Here is a 15,569-nt window from a genome sequence, read left to right as displayed (position 1 = left end):
GTGATGAATGCCACTCGATTGTTTTGCCAGCTCTAACAGAAGCACTTGTCTTCCTTAAAATTATGCATTAGCCATATTCCTAACCAGTCAAATATGATTACAGAAACCAGTTTGGAGCTACTGTCTGTGGATCATAAAGTTATCTCAGCAGCCCTTCACGTCAAGCTCTCTGTTATATAAGAACATGGAACTGCTGAGTCCAGTACTGTCAGATCAGTTTGTCCTCTGTGAGTCATCAAACCCACACAATCAGGTTCTGAGTGTGGGCTCAAACTGCAGAAAGAGATCAAATTTGTTTTAGTAAATATTTTGTAGGCTCAATATTGAGCCTACAAAATTCAATGTTAGAATGACCCTTATGGGTACTTCATAGGCATGCTTGTTTTTCATTCATTGCAAGTCCAAGGTGAAAAAGCTGCGGTTACCTATAGTTAAGCAGCCGCATCACCAGCTTCCCCACATCAGTGCGGTGTCATCTTTCACCAACCGCATGACCCTCCACACAACTTCAAAGGGTGGGGTCGGTTTGCCCTAAGAGAAACAAGAAGAGAAAGAAGCATTTCAGTGGAGCTCTAACAACTTCAAAGTGACCTGACGTGTGCACACAGAGGTGTAGACAAGAGGAGGAAGGTACTTCTGAAACGACTGCTATAGGAGCACCTGTCAGGTAGATTCTATAAAGCAGGTGGAGGAAAGTTGAAAGAAAACACTAGAAAGAGGGTCTACGGAGTGTGAGAGTTACACCACGGTCATTTAAATGCAACCAAAAGAAACACAGCACTATCAAAAACACACATAGATCACCAGAAACAAAGCAGAGCTATTGTCTGAGCCTCAGGGGGGTGCCTCACAAACAACCAGAAATTTCTTTGAACTCCCTGAAATTCATTGCCCACCTGAAAACACACAGACATGTACAGGCATGTGAACAAAAATTACGGGCAAATATCCCTCATATGCCTGCAGAGAAACACACACACACACTCAGTGTTGGGGAAATGACAGAACATGAAAGAAGCTATGGAGCATGATTTTATGCTTAAGACTCAATTAAATGATCCTTTCCAACATGACCTAATTTTCTCTAATACCAGCCCTGAGCAGCTTAGAGTAGACCAAGATTTCCATAATGTGCTATGTATAGTGTGAAGGTATGCAAGTGCAAGCATGTTTGACTGTGAGTGGATCTGCACATATTTACAATTCACAACCACATGAAAATTGGGTTCAAAGACAAAACAAAGACTTCCACAGTGTAAACACAACCATGAGACTGACAGACTACCTACAAGGGTTGACTGATAAGTTTGTGGCCCAGGGTAGAGGAGTTAAGCCAATAACTAAAAACACAAGTTATCACTGACAATGAACAATGGTGGCATTGAGAATGATCAGCTGCAAAGCAGGCGTCCATCAGCCCAGAGTCTTGTCAGGTGTCTTTATATCTGTCCCATTGGAAAGACATTTCTTCTTTTTTGTAGAATGCAAAAAAGCAGCAATTTTTTTCCTTCAGATCTACTGTACAGTGCTGGTATGAGTGAAATGTTACTATAACTGCAGCTGCTACTTATTATTAGTGTTATCGGATTACTATCTGTAATCTCTCTGCTGTATTTCTCTCCGGGTGAAATACAGCAAGTCAACCATTTTATGGTTCAAGTACAAAACACAGAATCGAGAGTTCAAAAAAGGAGAAGTGGAAATGACAACAGAAGTGAGTGCATTCGCTGAGTACATTCGTGGAAATGTCAGCATGCATGTTTGTGTAGAGTGTTAAAACTGCAGCATATTTCACCTCAGCTGTGAGAAACAGTTACAAAAACTCAACCCTGATACTTTTAAAACAGTGGTCAACACATTTAAACATACAGCATACAGCGCACTGAGTGCAGGGGAGATATAACACACACACACACACATGGACTAAACAAACAAAACTATATTGTCTGACACAACAGAGGAAATCAAACTGCTGCCTCTCTTCTGGCTGTGTACAGTCTAAAATGTTTAGTCTCCTCGTTTATCCGTCTCTCTGTGCCCTGCAGCAATGAACAGCAGCAGAGAGAGCGAGAGGGATAACAAGGAGAGGAGGGAGAGCTGTCTGGGAAACCCACATAGAGCTGGGAGGTGTGAGGCGAGGCTTTAGGCAAAACGCATGAGATGGGAGGGCGCAGAGGTTGAGAATACTGGGGTACCATGCTATGAATAGAAGTTTGATAGGAGAAAGTGAGGAGGGTAAAGAGTGGGGAGGAAGAGATAAAGAATGAGAATGAGAGAGAGGGAGTGATAAAGACACAGAAATTGGGGGGTCCTATTGTTGCTGAGCTCTAAGTGGATAAGTAGACATGTGCTCTGTCTGCCTCTCTTCAGGCTTAATTGAGGGAGGCGAGACAAAAGGGGAAACATAATTATTCTCCCTCTTTCTCCCAGCCTCTCGTTCTCGCTCTCATTCTCGCAGTATATTAACACATTGAGAGAGTGTATTAACACAATGGTCTGCACAACAGCAGCCAAAGCATCATTACCATGCAAACATGCCCACTCACAGATGAGCACAAACACATGCACAGAAAGAGAGAGGACAAAGAGCAATATTGTAGAAAATATAAAATAATATCCTAAACTTAACTTGCTTATTTTTTTAAATGTATATTTTATTTTTATTTACTTATTTTGTAAAAAAAAGCAGAGATGCTGTTTTTTATGAGAACAGAATGAAAAGCTCTTCTGGCTGAGTGAGACAAAGACACAGCTGAGCATTGTACAGAGACTGGATGTACTTACCTACTGTGCCAGAGACAACTCTGTACTGGAGCTGCCAAACTCATGTTACCACATCATGAGTGCAGCATTAGAAAGATGCTCAACACCTAAAGGCCCTAACGTCTATCACCTGACACACACAAGCAAGGCAGGTAGCTCTCCCTGGGACATGAGTACAATGGGGGAAAAAATGTTTCTAGTCACACACACCTGCACAATCCCAGGAGAAAGAGAAGTAGTTTTTCCCGCTCACACACACATGCGCTCACACTCTTTGGAAAAATACCAAAGGCCTGTCAGAACAGCCATGAAGCCCGGCACACCCTATTTCCCTTCTGCCAATCTTTTCATCTCTGCACCTGTCTCACAGCTCCACCCTACATGACACACAGCTCAGCTCTGCACACTCAAACCTCACATGACGTGGAGGCACAGTGCACAACTGTATGAATGAAGCCAAACAAAACATGTCTCAATTCTTTTTCAAGCCTGTCACAGTCTAGACCGCAATCTGGTGTGGCTTTTGAAATCAACTTTATTAAATGCACTTCTGTTCCCAAACACCATTGCCAAACATGTTATAATATAAATCATTTTTGTAAAATCCTCATCAGAGTTTTAGAGTTTTACAATAATATGGATTAAATAAGAGTTTTGTTTCAAAATTAACTACAAAACACAGCTCTGGGAGCTATACATGCCATAATCCAATTAGGATTAACTCTTTCAAGCATATTGACATTGCTATTGAAGCAAATTGTGATTCAAAAATTCATATTTTGTTGACAATTTGCATACGATTTCCACCTGTCACTTCTGTTTCTTTCCATTGCAGACTTATCAGGTTTTCATTTTTTTCTCTCCCTATTATTACAGAACCAAAACTGACTCGATGAAAATCCAATTTAAACTGAACATGGCAATGGTATAATAGTAGTCCCTGGTCTAGACACTTGTAACCAGAGAAGCTCTCAGCTTGACCGACCTCTCTGACCTCCAACCACGGCCACCCCCCATCGAGCTTCAAAACACGTGACTCCTCTGGAATCACCCTTCCCTTGGGCCTTTTCCTGCACCTTTTACATTCCTTAAATTGTTACCCTACCCCTCCTGCTTGGCAGGGATTGAAGTCGCTGAGCTTTACGTTCTCTCTGGGGGGGGCAAACAAAAGGAACTTCAGGCTGGTTAAAACATCATGCCTAAGCAAGTTTAAATAGACTGCCATGGGAATGTGGCGAAAGGTTTTATCAGAGAACCTCCATGCTCCCCAGTTATTACACACCTTCGCACACGTACGGAAATACACACAAACACACCTGCAAACATGCATGCGCACTGGGGCTTCCTTGTTGTTTACACCAAGTAAATCTGCTTCTACAGATAACATACACACTGTGAATTATAGGTGCAGGAAGGGCTCATGGGCCTAAAAATTAGGATCGAAGGCTTATTCCTGAGTGCGTGTGTGTCTTCAGGTGTGTGTGCATTGTTCACATTTGAGGGGAAACTGCATCTATCTTAAAGCACAGACAAGAGTCAGATATGCTCCAAAAACATCCCATTGTAGAGATGGGAGCACACACTCCACTGCACTCCCACAGTCCCTCAGAGACAGGACTGTCTCAGACAGCACCAGCAGAATTCCCTGGAAGAGGGAGATTAGCTTTTTTATTCATCCTTTCGGGATCTGACAAGGCCCACCCCCCCACCCCCCCTCCCCCAATACACACATGCACATACACAAACAGTGTGCCTGCAAGGATGAATCTGAGCAGCTTGAAAAATCAAACATTAATTTCTTTAAACTGGTGAGAGACAAATTATAATTCCTTCCTGAAGAGCTCTTTCAAAGCAAAGCATAAAAATGACAGAACAAAGTGGAGTGGGAGGAAACGGGATGATTCATTTACCATGCCCCCCCACCCTCCCTTTATTTGTCATCTCCTAACAGAGAAGGAGTTTTGAATTGTATTACAGTAGTAGCCAAGCAAATCAACTCCCAAAAGACTGTAAAAACGTACTTATAAACAGCTTTAAAAATGAAGGGGGAAGGGAGTTATGTAGTCCAGCATATCATCTGCAAAATGCCACATATTAGATTCAGATTTTGGGTCAGTGTGACAACTGAGGATCAAGTAAAAAAAAAAAAAAAAGATAACAGAAGTGAAATTCACTGTCAGCCAATTCACTCCCCTTGGCTCCTCAAGTGTCTCTAACCTCATTAAATACACTCCTCCGTCTTTCGAGGAGCTTACGTCGTACGCTCCTTAACTCAGATTCCAGCTGACTGTCTCTGCACTCAGGGATTACCATATTTTAAAGAAAATATCTTCTACCACCAAGTCCTCCATTGTGCGAGAGGCCCAAACGAGTCAATGACTGTGTGTAGTTGATGCTCCACTCTGTTTGAATTCAAAGACAGGAAACCCCATAATTTAAACCTCACTACAATTGTTAAAAATCTATGTGACACTTTTACACTGGGGGGGATCAGAGCACTCTTCTCTCATAAGGTCAAGATCAACATGTCAGCCATAATTAAATCCTTCCTGGACCTCTATAGCACTTGAAATCCTCTTATTGCAACCATAAAGCAGCAGGTTGAATGGTATTTATCATTAAATGGTGTTTTTTTAAATATTAATAAATCATCTCCCTCTTTCGTTGTTCCTCAATCAACACTATCTCAATCATCAAAACAAATCAACTGAATATTTATATGGTGATTTGCTGTGCAAAATAAGAACAATAAAAATGCTGTTTGATTATCCAGGAGAAGTGGGATGAGATGTTGAGTGTGCTCCATATTCAGCTGGTAACTGGGGAAACCCTGCGGGGTAAGACGCAGCCCAGGGAGGAAGGAGGAGTAACTGGGAGTGTGGAAATAAGAAGGTGGACATGGTGGGGTATTTGACATGATATGTAAAATAGGGAATAGTAATCTTTGCCCTGTTGTTGGCCCTTGCCAAAGATGTCCATATTGTGCTCCTTTGGTTCAAGCCGACATTTATCCATTCAGCATTCAATCTATGAACAGAGGTCTGTGTACATACGTCTCCTTGACCACCACATTGGTTGACTTTTTATAAGCTTTAATGGGCCAATCAGTAAGCTCCCCTGTGTACTTTGTTTGCCACTTTTATAGACTGATTTATGACTGCTGAACTCTTTGTGTTATTGGATTCTTTGCTGTGGTGTGTTCAAGTTGTCCTGTTTTTCAGCTTTATCTGAGGTGCTCTGAGACAAATTCTTCTCAGCTTGGTTGACATGGCAATAAAGCAATGAAGTGTGGATGGGCGCTCTGGAAAAAGCTGTTAAGCTTGAAATAATTGAGAGTTTACCACATTAACCGCATCAAGTTGTTTCATGTGGTAAGCTTTAAGATTAAAACTGATTTAATCATTTACTTTGAAAACTTTAAAAACTGGTTTCCATTCATTTTGCCAATGGGGGAAAAAACTGAAACACTTAATTTTAGCATCAAATACTGTCATCACAGATCTGTGTCAGTTAAACCATGGCATAAAATCAGACACTGACACGTACACACACCCACAGAGAAACAGACAGGTTTGAATGGTGCCAATTGTGGGGGTAATACTGCTATTCCACTCAGTGCAGGCTGTGGGGACAGTGAAATAACAGGGTGGCTGAGTGGGCAAGAGAGAGAGGGATAAGAGGGTTTTTGGCAAAGGTAGACTGATTGAGGTGCGAGGTTGAGACAGGGGGATGGGATGAGAGCGGCAAGTGAGCCTGAAAAAAAAAGATGATGGCGCTGAAAGGAGGCTGAGAGGCTGTTAATGCGGTGGGGAGCTGGTGGAATCGAGTGTTGGGCCACAGGTAGACAGATGAATGATGTGTGCTGAGGTGGAAGGAGACAGAGGTGGAGTGGTGCTGATAGGTCCTAAGGGGCTGATAGAGATAGATGTTGTGTCAGTTCAAAGTAGGGCAAATGTGAACAGGCCCGATTTGTTGTCAGTAACGATATGACTGGAGGAGTATCTGGAGAGAGGTTATTGTCCGTATGACCAGATCATATGTAAGATAGATAGGGGCCAATTCAAGGAGAAGTGATTGTTATCTACTGTTTTAATAGCAATATATGTTCTTGTCATTTACTGGGTGCACAAATAGATCCTTTGGCCTAAAAACAAGTCAAGAGAAGAACAGAAAAGCTAGAGAGTTGGGTAAATAAATTGAATTGAAGAGATGGTATATAGACACAGGCTGAAAATAAACCATCACAGAATGAACCTGAAAGGTAATGCAGGTAATACTGTGAAAGATGTTAGCAGCAGGGAAATGGGCAGCATGTAGTGCATCTATAGAATGGTGGGGGGAAGGGAAAGGATGAGGAAGTGGAAGTTATCTTAGTGCATCTCTGCACCTGAGTCAACAGCAGTGCTTGCAAACAAAGTGCCCCCTTCAACCAGAGACCGGAGACAATGTACTGCAGTGAGGGAAGAGGCTAAGAAATGTCCACCAAGAATGTGACAGACAAACATCAGCTGGCTGTGCTGTCTCTGCCGCTCACAACACAAACCACCACAACAAAGAGAGCATGGCATTTATTTAAATATAAATGAAAACAACACTTTCTTTCTCTGGCCCTGATGATACCTGGTGCTCAAAGTTGAGTTTTTAATCACATGCTGCAAAGGTCATGCAAATCACACAACATTAACTTTCCTGCTTCTCCTTTTTTGTGTCTCTGCCGAACATACAAAACCATAAACACTGCCTGCAGTAAGGTGTGACAAATTCAGAGAATGAAAGAGGACCTATGCCCAGAATGTTGCATCATTGTTCTGTAAATTCCTATAAAGGCACAGAGACAGAGAGGTTAAACTTAGGTCTAGACTGAAAACAATAAAAATGTATTTTCATTACTGCTTTTCTACCAATTGTTTTAATTGACTTATTATGTTAGCATTGCAAACTTAGTGGATGGCCTACAGCAGGTACACAAGTCATCATTTGAAGGATGGAGGGGACTGGTGGAAGATCCAGTCAGACACAAGTTAAACGCTGTGAAATTAGACTGAAATTAGATCATAAAGAGCATTGTAGAGGTGATGTTAATGAGAGTAAAGTCATGTCAAATATTGTTGCTTGTGTAGAATAAGGGCCCTCACATTACTACCCTGCAGGACTTCAGCCCATAATTATGCAATATCTTATGACACACATGCACAGCACCATCACTGAGACATGGATGTCAACAACATGTCAGTAATGTGGCGTCTCTTCAGTGGATAAGGTTGGATCTAGGTCAATGGGTCCATTTCCTCTGAGTTGATCTCTTGTGCGGACTGGAGCTGGGGGTTATTGTTCAGCCTGTGAGTTGCTACAGTGAATAGAGGCTCCCCTCTCAGTGCATTAGTGACCTGTATAAGCTCCACACGACTCACTGACATCTGAGTGCAAGCCTGAGGCGAGGCGACAAAGACAACCTGACCATACAAAAACACACAAATGCATGCACATTCACGTGCCTAAAAGCTAATGCACCACAGGACAATAACTAAAACAAAAAGTCTAACAGAAACCTTATACAGCATTCACAACAGGATTTTTTTTATCCCCAAAGAAATTCAATCCAAAGCAAGATCCTTGCAGCCTTGCCCGTCAGCCTTCATCCTTGCCTTTGTCACTCCCACACACACATATTCACATACATATTTTGCACACACTTATGCACACACAGGCTTTTGAGACTGCCTTGTAATATCGCACTGCATCACTTCCAGGTCAACAGGCAGGAACGTGAAGTGTGACTGTGTGATGAGCACTGAATTGCCAGCCAGGTCTGCGGCTCTTTATGTAACTAATGTGGGGGTCGGAGGGAAAGATGAGAGTGAAGAAAAGGGAAGGAGTAAAGACGAGAGACAATGGCTAAGTGGCCTGTTTCCCCTGCTGTAATTACACAGTTGTGTGGATGTAAAGTTAGACAGTAGAGAGGGTAAAGCAGAGATAAAAAAGAGCGAGAGATCCCAGGAAGACTAAATCTCCCCAGTGCAAACAAAGCATAAACACAATCTTTGAAGACACTCTTTGCACTTGTGCAGTAATTCCTCCTTTAAATCCCTACTCAGCACTTCACACATACACACACACCATCACTCTGAAGTTTTTCCACACTCGTTTCCTGTGCTGGTAACATCTTATCTCAGAGCATGTTTCCCTTTATCCTTCAGACTTCCTCATACACACTAACTCAGCTTTCATCACCTTTCAAACTGTGTCTCTTAAAATGATGTGTCTGTACTGCATAAATGTTGTGTTTGGCTAATCAAAACAAAACAAAAAAAAGATAAATATTCATAGTTCTCATCTTTCTATTCTTTTGCATTGAGGGCACACTAAAAAAAACAAATATGAAGATTTAATCTCCCGTGTGTAAAATAAGATATACATGCATTCACACAAACACATTTCAGCATCATCAGCTGGCAGGCAGAACTGATGTGTGGGCTAGAACGCAACACTGATCAGAAATAATGGGCAGACATGACAGGGATGGTAATGCTGTCACACCAAGGAAAGAAGGAAGGAGACATGATGGAGCAGAAAGAGGGAGGCAACCAGAAAAGACAGCAAGATAGAAAGAAGGAAGGAAGGAAGGGAGAAACTCCCAATTCATCAGCAGACAAAAAGGAGACAAAAGGGAGGAAATGAATGAGGGCACATGCCAGCTCATGTCAGCTCTGAGTGTCCCATCCCCCCGTCTGGATCCCCCTCACAAATTAGAGGCATCCCTTCTGCATCTTCTCTTGCTCCTCATCAGGGGGTTGATGTTGAACAGTCAAGTTCTTCACCTGACGTTTTGCACTCCCTAACTAACACGACACAATCCCGCTCAACCAGACTGGTGGCATTACAAAACAGACGCACATAAGCAGACGTCAGCCTGACATGAAGTTCACACTGACTCATTCAGCCTCTCTTGTCTTGCACAATGTCCAGTCATTTTAAAAGCTCACACAAACACACACACATTCATGCATACATGCAACATCCCAGTGGTTTCACGATTTGAGTTTAAAATGAAACACTGAAGGCAATCATCACACACTGGTTTATGAGGTCAACCAAAGAGTATTTTCCCTGATTTTTTTGACTTTTACTACTTTTTTCCATAATCAACACAGCAAAGGGATTCCCTCTGCCATTGCATGCAACCATGACAGAACCAGTTTCTTAATTAGACACACTAAGTGAAACCAGACAAGAGAGAGAGAGAGAGAGAGAGAAAAAAAAAACATCTTAGCTTCTCTCCACCCTCAGCTGTCAGTTTTGCCTTGGTTATCCAAAAACAGACTTCAACAGTATTTGTCTTCTACTGGGCTGCAAGTGACAGGGAGAGAGATGGACCACACACACATACACAATCACAAGCACACATATAACATAGTCACACAGAACCCACAGGCACACAGACAACTGCAAACATTTAAACAGCTTGATTGCATGTGGGGAGATGGGCACTGGGGGCTGCATAAGCCCCATATTTGCTTAACAGCACAAATAAGTGGACCACTGAGGAAGCATTAGAAAAGCAACTCAGAAAATGAGAGAGGCACGGGGACAAAGATGAGATGAGGAGAGAGAGAGAGAGTGATCATCCCTTTCATGTTAATTGCATCATCTCTTTATCATGTCTGCCACAAACTGCATCTTCTGTATTATACTGTATCTGTATGCATTTGTTTGTCTGCTCTGCCACAAGGTCAGAAGGTTCATTGCAGTGCAACAGTAGAGAAATAAACAAGAAAATGCTTTTATAGTATAATACAAAGACCCTTTCATAATAACACCCCCACTATCCTTGCTTTAATTTTGGTATCCAGAGTTTCAGTAGCTATATGGTGTCTAGGTGACTTCACACGCATGTTGTGCCAACATGCAGGTCCAACCTGCAAATTTGGCATGTTGCCTCAGTCTTGTCATTACTCAATTTAAAGTATTCCCACACAGCTGAGGCATGTTGTCTTTCCAGCATCGCAGTGTGGCGTTCACTGACCTTCTGTTAGTGTGAGGGATGCAGGGAGGATTGATAACCAACAGGAAAAATCCAAATACCAATATTAAAAACTAAAGAGAATAATAAAATGATAATAAAATAATAATGTAGTTCCTTAATTTTACAGCAGTCAAACTGTAGAGGACCCATTAGTGTAGCACAAGGAAACCTCTTCAACTTCAAGAGTTAAGTGTTAAATGTCCGTCTGAAGCCCCTTTTACACTAGGCAAAAAACAAATTCTTCTTCAATCATGTTGCTCACTTTTGTGACTCCTGACCATCTCATCCAAAAACGTAATCATTCTATGAACTGTTAACTGTTTTTCAGCGCTTCAGTGACATCAACTGTGGCTGCATTAGAGGTAAAGGGCTCCTGAGTGTATGTGCCTTTCTGTAAAAAATAGCAACCCTATATCTGCTATATAGGTGAGCTGACTTAGCATAAGAGCAGTGTATCAATCTGGGTCAGTTTGTACACATAAACCCACAGGGCTCTTTTAACAGACCCACCTTCCCCCCTCCTCTGTCACGCTCACACACTACATTAGCTCACTGTACACACAGCACATAGCTGCATGGCTGTACACACAGACGTATTTGTCCACAACACACACATGCACACGTAGTAAAAAGATACACATACACAGTGTGTATGTGTTTAGACAGTGTGTGAGATAATGGCTCACCTCCGATCTTCACTAGCCCCAGGGCTTTAACAAAGTCTTTGTCAGTTTAGGGTGGAAAAAAGTGTGTACACACATGCGCACGCTTACGCGCCACTTTAAATCCTTTCACTGATAGCTTCTTCAAAACACCCTGCCAATATTCAAATACCTCATGGCTGTAAGTGAAGCAGTCAATTGTGGAGATAAAGATAAACACAAAGGAAACAACACAAGAAAGGCGACAGTCAGAAGGGGGAGAGGTGGTTTATCATTATTATTCTTCTCTAAAGCAAATCAAACAGCAATAGCCAAGGTTAACAGAAGCTTGGCGATAAGGCTGAGGGAGAGTTGAGGTCTCCCTCAGGTACAGTAAGGGAGTCAGAAATGTGCTACACCTTATCTTTTAAGTCTTATCAGGGTTCTGTGGAAGATCTAAGTATAAATATTCATAAGGGAACTCCTGCCTTTGGCTGCAGAAGCATAGGTATATATTGAGCCGTTGTAATAACTCCAAAGAGAAAGGACTGTACTGAATTCCAGAGTAGAGTTAAAGACGTTCTTAAAGAAGCTTTTTTTCTTACTGGACTAAACCAAACACTAAAGCACTGTTTTCTTCTCTAATGAAGAAGCAATACAGTGAGGGAGGAGAAAGGAAAGAAGATCCTGTATACCCTTTGACTCATCATAATCCTTTGGCTGTCTGGATGCCTGAAGATGACCCTCTGCACATCTGAGACCAAACACCTTCTCTAACACACAGTCCACACTGACAGAAAAGTGCACATTTGCAGACCATCTTTTATGTTTGTACTCCTCCCTACTGGTTCATTCTCTGTTTGGCTACTGTCACTTTCTGCCAAGTCTTCAGTCCAAATCTGCCTTTAACTGCTGTTCCCTGAAGACTTTCAGTAAGTCTTTCTCTTTGTCAGTCTCCTGTCTTGTTCCTTTACCATACAACAGACAAAGCACGTGCGCACACACACAAAGTAGGCTAATGTCTTTATCAGATTTAAATCCGTTAGTGAGTGATCGTTCCTTCTTCATTTTGCCTTGTGAACTTTTGATGATATAACCAGACATTTTAAGGACTGTCTAGCACTTACTTCTCATCTTCAGAGTGCTCTCTAACAAGCATGTGACAGGTTATAATTATTAAGTGCCACTTGATTTTTTTTATCTGAGAGTAATCATGCTTCAACTGCCCTGTCTTCTGTAAAAGGAGACACTCAAAATCACACACTACTGCAGCATGCACCACTGTGCATGCACTTTGAGCTGTGCAGTTTATCCACTGGAGGGTAACGTCAGGTGGTGCCAGTCCAGAGGGCTGTTAAGACATTTTGTTATCACTAATTTACCTTGAGTAGGAAACTAGGCAATGTCCCAGTTGAGAACATTAATGATTGATAAACTCCTTTCATAAACACACACAAACAATGGCCCGTGTAGAGCTATTTAAATGAAACATTACTGCTGTGCTACTCTATTCAATTTATGATAGGCAATGGTGTGTGTCTGTGTGTGTGTGAGAGATAGAGAGAGAGGAAGATACAGAGAGAGTGAAGGAGAGCTATGGGTGTTAAGAGGAAAATCCATCCCCAAACAGTAGTACACTGTACTAGCAAAGGAGACAAGTCACACATTGTGTAAGGAGGCATGCGATCTTATACTAAACATGGTGTAAATGAATGCACACACACACAAACCCAAACATGCACTCTAAGTATAGCAAAATCCTGAAAACGTCAGACTCTTTACTGTAACTTCACACACACCAGCCAAACACAAACAACATGCAGACTTAAATCCTCCAAAAGCTTTAAAAACAGAAATGGATCTCTTTACCTTCACTTAAGCTCCCAGTGTTTCCTGTGTGTGTGTGTGACAGATAATTCCCTGTGGTAGTTAAAACACAGCCAGCACGTGTCCTCTCTCCAACAGCGAATAGGGGGAATCCTTGCATCAGTGAGACGTCTCCTGGACTACAGCGCAGTGTTTCACTCTACACACACATATTAGAGCGCATACTCACACATGCTGCCTCTTGCATGCCTAGACCAGACTGAAGGCTGAATAGAGGGTGTGTGTGCACTGCCTGAATATAAGCCCGCCCTCTTTTCTCTCTGGTTTCCCCCCTTCCTCTCCCACATGCACTCACCCAACCCTCCTTCTTCTCTCTCTCTCTCTCTCTCTCTCTCTCATCTCTGTTCCCTCTCTCTTTCTCTCACTCCAATTTCACCTCCCCTGGCCTGCCAATTGACTGCCAGCATGTGTGCTGGGCCCTGTGCCTCTAAGCCTTTAGATGTCCCAGTCCTCTTTTTAATTGCTGGCTCTCTGGCCTACACAAAAAACAAAGGCACACAGATACAGTAGACAGGCAGGGACATGCACAAACACATATGAATACATGTACAAACATAAATGCATAAGCCTGCAAGGTAGAAAAAGAAGAAAAAAAGAACACATTAGATCATCCAAACAAATTCAGCAGCTATGTTTAGAGTATAAAATGTTCCAGTTAATGTCAAATTTATTCCCAGAATATCAGCTTGTACAAGCTGTGCACTAGCATAAGTGTTTACAAGCAGCAGCCTCCATTCTTTCCTCATTCCTATAACAGGCATTACAATATTTGCACCTGCTCAAAAACCTGTTGATATGCAAGTCTTGCATATATAGAAAAGTCTGTGTTATTTTACAGATACACTGCAACATGCAGAGTGACAAACAAAAAAACACATACCGTATATCCCTAATTCAGTACAGGCTGCTGTGTGTAGGCCATATCGAATACTAATGTGAATGTAAACAGTGAGTGTAAAAAGGAAGTAGGCCAGTGTTACCTTAGATATTGAGTAGAAAGATGAACAAGGTGCACAGTGGAGTACAAGAGAAATCCATCTCTCTCTTGGAAACCTTCCATGAGAGCTGCTGTTGCTCGTGTTAAGCTGTTGTTTCACTCACTCATCCTTCCTTCTTTTTCTGCCTTATAACCTATACCAGGCATTTTGTAACAGAAGCTTCAGATAAAAAGCATCAACCCTCAAGGTGTATTTTTCACTGTTTTCTCCAATGTTTTGCATGCATCAAGCACATCACATGTTAAGTTTTATGTTCGTAGCATGGCCCATTCTCTAATATGCAGTGGTAATAGTAGCAGCTTGGATTCACAACAATTGTGTAGGATTTTCAAAGTAACCCAGTTTATTTACAGCAGAGAACACTCCATTCTCTTGGACAGTATATTCCCGTAGTTTACGTGCTGTGTTTGCTACATTAAAATTTATGCTCATGTTTTTTGGCGAAGTATTTACTTTAGAGCTACTGCCGGAAACTTCATATTTACTCAGCATTCATTTGATTCAGCAAGTTCACACGTAGCAGCAAGATCAAAAGACAGAAACTCTCATTTGGGATTTACTCAGCCAAAAACTCATCCTCAGCACTATACAGAGAGCTTCAGCATCCACAGAGCACTTTCAAAGGAACTTGTCAGTGTCAGTTGAAGAAAAGTCCCCAATAAATAAGAAATAAATAGTTGAATCACGCTCCCATAACAAATAGCTTCCCTTAACTCCGAGGACAGCATCCTCTGACAAAATGATTCTCAGGCTCATTCAGCAAAATGTTTGGCTTGCAGACATGGGAATTTAGGAGAAAAACAGGGACAATTACATAATAGACTGATGATCCCCTGTTGTCTGTGTCTGGCACACCGTGAATCTGCTGAAATAACTGGTGTTTGGGTATTTAACATTTATTGAGGCAAACATGTCGGGACAAAGGGCAGGGAAGGTAACACATTTACCCAACAAAAGGAACTGACACAGCCTCCACAGGGGAAAGAGTGGAGACAGTCACAAAGTCTGTAGCATACATACACACAGGTGCACGGACAACACACACAGATTTCTGCCCCCAGGCACATGGTGACATTTCAGCACCTTATTCAGACAATACAACTGGAGAGCTTCTTGCCTATCACAGTGCTTTTGTGTGAAGATTGTGTGTATGTGCATGCACTTACTGTAGGCCATGTGTCTCCCGTCTACTCATCACCCCTAATTCTCAGCCCAGTCTATCCCCTTTCCCTTCTGTCTCCCTGACTGTGTTATCTT

General features: G+C 42.0%; 1 protein-coding gene across 4 annotated transcripts in view; it reads right to left on the bottom strand.

Moving 5' to 3' along the window:
- tiam1a (TIAM Rac1 associated GEF 1a) overlaps positions 1–13,499 on the bottom strand; it is a 42,814-nt gene extending 29,315 nt beyond the window's left edge. For all 4 annotated transcript variants that reach the window (XM_028421933.1, XM_028421929.1, XM_028421931.1 and 1 more), the window contains exons 1-2: positions 13,297–13,499; positions 426–531 (exon numbers count right to left, since the gene is read on the bottom strand). The gene's annotated coding sequence lies outside the window, so the exon portion shown is untranslated. The remainder of the gene's footprint in view (positions 1–425; positions 532–13,296) is intronic.
- Between the last annotated feature and the right edge of the window lie 2,070 nt (positions 13,500–15,569).

This window comes from Parambassis ranga, chromosome 14 (genome assembly GCF_900634625.1).
Source record: "Parambassis ranga chromosome 14, fParRan2.1, whole genome shotgun sequence".
NCBI classification, from domain to species: domain Eukaryota; kingdom Metazoa; phylum Chordata; class Actinopteri; family Ambassidae; genus Parambassis; species Parambassis ranga.
This window is presented reverse-complemented; position numbering and strand designations above follow the sequence as displayed.